The following is a 4,951-nucleotide window of genomic DNA, read 5'->3' on the forward strand; positions in this document are numbered from 1 at the left end:
AGCAGGAAAAGGAATTGAAAAAAAATTATACCCAATAGAAATCATAGAGAAAATTCAGTATTCTGTGGCAAATACCGGGGTATTTTGCCAGCACCCAGGTACAAGTAATGAATTAATGGTCATAAAACACCACCATGGTTACAGGATGCTGCTCAGGGTGGCACTGGGTGGCACTGGGTGCCTTGACTGTCTTTCAATGGAAAGTGAGACGGCCTTGGATTGTGTCCCCGGGGTTTCACTCGTTCCTGGAGGGATGAGCAGCGCCGTGCCAAGGCTGTTCCTGCTCCCCTCTGCCTGCGGGGATCACAGGGGTCGCGGAGCTGGGTCGTCTCCTTTGATCTTAAAAGGTCCAGCTATTTTGTGAAGCTGGAAGGAATTAGCTGATAATTCGGGTTAATCACTTGAGAAACGTAACACATCTCTTCACATAGCATGTAATTCTGTTTGCTGGTAGTTATTGCTGTATTTTTCCTATTTGCTGGTAATTATTGCTGTATCTTTGTGTATATATTACTGTGGCACCCACTGATTTCAGTGGGGTGCATGAGTCCACAGGCTTCAACTGGTGATCTTTCCATTTCTTTGAAGGACTTTAGGATCATCTCTTTCTCACCTGCCCTCCATTTCCACTTCTGTGTGACCATGTTTCTAAAAGATACATTAAATGTAATTTATTTCTATTTAAAAGAGATTTTCATGCTTTGCTTTTCTACTCTTATTTTCTATTGTTCTAGCTTCTAAAAAGGGATTACCTTTTTTTTTCAGTTTAATTTCCTCTTTGTGTGTTTTTCATTTTCCTCATTTCATTTACTTTCCACTTAAGGTGCCTTTCTTTGCATTTCACTGTTGTAGTACATCCAGTTTCTTTTTTTCTGTTATCTCATTCCTGTTTTATTCTTCCTCTGTCTCTTTTCCCACTCACATTTCCTCAAGTGTTCATTTCGAGTGCACTCTCTTGGCCTGAGTACATTTCATCATCTGGAAAATGTAAAACATGCAGTTTGATCCTGGTTTTCCAGTTATGTATTCCTGGGGCAACAGAGCCAAAGGGGTTCCCTTATTCTGTACTAGGTGCAAAGTGCATTTCATGGCCTAAATGACGAGCACAGACTTCGCAGGGGGTGCAGTGCTAAACTAAGTTAAACTAAACAAAACTAAGCATGTAATACCTAACACCTAACTCCCTCCCCTTTGAATTTTCAGGTTAAAAAGGAAAATTTGGGGGGGTTGCATTAACTCTTTGTGATTCTTCCTCATCAGTGTTCATTCAAGGTCAAATGCCGTACTAGAAATAGAATTTATATTTTTTACATCAAATTAATATTATTTCCAGTTTGAGGGGTTGCTGCTGCCTTACATCAGAACAGTTTCACAACTGATTAGGAACAATAGGAATATTTTGAACAGTCCAAAGGCTGGATTAGCAGCAGCGAGGTTGGGGAGTCAGCACTGTTCTCAGTGTGGCTCTGCACTGAAGTTGGGGGTTCTCTCCTCCTTACTTTTCAACTCATCTGCACTGCTCAAGTCTAATTAATCAGCCATTATGTGGGTGAACTTATTTCTATACAAACGGTGGAGATATCCACAGGGGTCTGTTCTTGCCAAGTTATATGAAGCATTACTCCTGCAGAAGCAGGAGCCTGGCTACCTCCCAAATACCTGGACTGAGAAAGAAATAGCAGCATTTATTATTATTTTTATTACAGAACTGACACACTCAGGCCACTGGGAGAAGAGACAGAGGCAGCAGTATGAAATATGTTGGGGTTTTAAACCTAAGCAAGAGAGACAGAGGTAAAGGGAAATGAAAAACAACATTTTTTTCCTTATCCTACAAAAAGTAGGATATAGTACAAACATAGTGTCAAGTTTTCCTCACCATCACCCTTAAAATCACAGATTAGTGTGAACTGAACAGCCCTGGGCTGACTGGTTCAGTTTGTATCAGACCTTTTCACGTAAGGCATATTGCATTCCATTGTCTTGCTGTTAATACGTGGGGTAAAAGCAGGGGACTCTTTGAAGTGTACAACAAGCAGCAGTGGTGGAGCTCTCAGCCCTGCAGGAACTCCTTTGTGGGAAGGTGACAAATGTCACATCCACACTGACCCTGCCTTTGGGTGTTGCCAAGGGAAGGCACCCCTCCAGCCAAGGGGCCATGCTTTCCCTCATACTTACTCTTGGATTTAATGGCAGGTAATATTTTTGATTGAGCAGTGGTAGCCATGAATTTGGGCTGAAACAATAATGTGAGAAATATGAGCTCTGGAGTCAATAGAAATCGATACAGCTTAGAAAGCTCACACAGAGGGCCAAGGGAGAAATGCAAGCAAAACCCAGCTAAAACCATTGTTATAGCTACAAAACAAATCAGCCTTTCATGGCCACTGTGCTTCCTCTCAGCTCCAGACCAGAAATTCCAAAGACCACTGCAAAAGAATGCATTTTCAGGCAGAGACTGATAAAATAGGTACATTTCAAGTCCATGGCTCATAACGTAAAGCGAAGGCCTGTCTTTCTGAAACTCTTGCAAAGGAGTGCAAAAAATAACTAGAGACAAGAATAACTGGAAATGTGGTTCATCTTTCAGCTGCTCTGAATTTCTCACTGCTTTGAGTAAGCTACAAAACTTCCAGTACTAGATAAGCTCATGACCAATGGAACCAGGTGAATCACTGCCCCGAAAAGGAGGAGTTGCACAAGAGGCAGATCCAATTTCATTCTGCCTGTGGAGTTCCTCAGCTTCTTTTTCACAGACTGTTAGTAAAATACTAATATATATATATTGGGGTACACTTGGGGAAAACATTCTGTCTTAGTTTAACTTCAAATTTCCACTTCATTTCAGTTTTTCAGTTGCGAGTTTCCTCCTCACTGGGACGGCAGCTGCTCATGCTGCCCCGGCTGCGGGAGGCAGAGCTTGGGTGCTTGGATCCCCCTTGGAGTCCCAGCACGTACTGTATGTGGTCAGCTGTTTGCCCCTATTGCATTTCAAGTTTGGAGTAAAAGCAGAACATGACCTAAGATACTTCCATAATTATTTTCTTTAATCACCCCTAATTCCTCTTTTTCAGAAGTAAATCTGTCATAGCCAATGTGTGTGACATACATCATCCCTCCACGACTGGAATGCTAAATATCCTGTTACGGTTCCTGCGGGATCTATTCTCCTTAGTGGGGATTTCAGAACTCCTTTAAGAGAAATATCTGGAATTCAGAGACCATGAAAAGGTTTCTGAATTTACAGACAGTTGGTTTAAGGAGTGGGCAAAGTAAGTGGCTTTCAGTCTTACTAAGAATTACGTAGTGCTAAGGAAGCAAACTGAGAATGTAAGATTTATTGTTTACCAGCAATAGCTCTTGGCGAGAGGAATGAGTCTATTTACAATAACAAATTAAAGGAGCCATCCTGGGTCAGACTCAGCTTACAGCCAGTTTCCAGCAGCTGTCAGTAGCAGATATCTAAGGAAGAGTGCACAATAAGAACATGATAAACACAATTAAAACTCCACACACACAACCACCAGAGGCTCTAGATGAAGGATTTTTCTGCATATTTTTCTAACTGTTTTTTAGCACACAAAGATTTTCAATGCCCTGTTAAGACCCCCATTTACTGTATGGTGAAGCAGAAAATAAGATTTCGCTCATTTTCTCCACACATGCAGTGGTTTTATAGCTTTCTGCAGGAGTTTTCTCTTGTGGCTTAGGAACCTGGAGTTCCTCACTCCGTGTATAAACAGGAACCCTTACTTGCCCTTCTCTATCTGTACTAATACATCTTTTTAGACATTAGGGGACAGAAAGTACACAGATTGGAAACATGGATTATTCAAACTGCATGTTCCCATGGACTCTCACTGTGGATAATGAGGCTTTCTGCTTTCTTTGTTAATCCCAAGAATTCCTAGCATCTGTTTACAAGTAACATTTTTGCAGACCTGCTTCTATTTTATTGAGGAACTAAGCATTTACTAGGCAGGAAATAGGGCAGAAAACAGCCTAAAGCGACCCTTGCTAACCCACAAGCTCATTTCTCCATACACCTGCAGGACAGAGTCTTCAAAAGTTGCGTGTTAACAGCTCTGAATATCTGGATAGAGTTGTCATATTGTAGGTACTTCCATGAAAATGACAGGTGAAGAAGGAAAAGTCTCCCTGGATTGAAAACCCACAATAGAAGCAGCCTTGTGATCCTCAGAGGAAACACCCAACAGGCTTCCAGCATTCAGAGCCACATCGATGCCTTGCTGAGGGAAGGACACAGGACAGAAACACAACTTTAAATGTTTATGGCAATATAAAGTGAAACTTCAGCTGTGCTGCCCTCTTCTGTGTACCAGATAAGAAAAAAAGGACAAGGAATGTTTAATGTGTCTTTTCTTACACAGATGCCTTCTGTCCTGTGTCCAAATGTGCATTTGCAATGCTGAGAATCACTGCATGTTACGTGAGGCTCCTGGTGGGGACAGAATCAAACATATCTGCCCTTCTGCTTTAGGTGACAAAGTCTGTTCCTGTCTCCCTTGTGGGGAAACTCCATTTTCCTTATCTTTCAATAAACAAAGGGACAAAACCCTTGAAGAAGGGACAAAACCTCACAATCATAGGGGAGACTTAAGAGTTTGAATTGGAAAAGCTTTGTACTTCTTTATAAGCAAGTGCAGAATTTATGGTGTCTTTTCCTCTGCTGAGTGGAATCACCCATGTAAAGCATGTGGGTATTTGGATGTGAGGGATATTATCATCTCTTCCAGGAAAAACTGAGAATTTGTCCAGTTGGAATGTGCTCAGTTTGGCAAATGCCAAATTTGCACCACAGCAGTAAAAGGCATCTCTCCCTCTCTTGAATGTCACATTTCCTGCTTTGCCTCTGCTGCTATACAAGACATTCTGGTGAAAACCTTCAAAATTCTTATTGTAGAAGTATACTAGAATGAAAAGAATTCTC

Source organism: Corvus brachyrhynchos, unplaced genomic scaffold (assembly GCF_000691975.1).
Source record: "Corvus brachyrhynchos isolate BGI_N302 unplaced genomic scaffold, ASM69197v1 scaffold66, whole genome shotgun sequence".
Lineage (NCBI taxonomy): Eukaryota > Metazoa > Chordata > Aves > Passeriformes > Corvidae > Corvus > Corvus brachyrhynchos.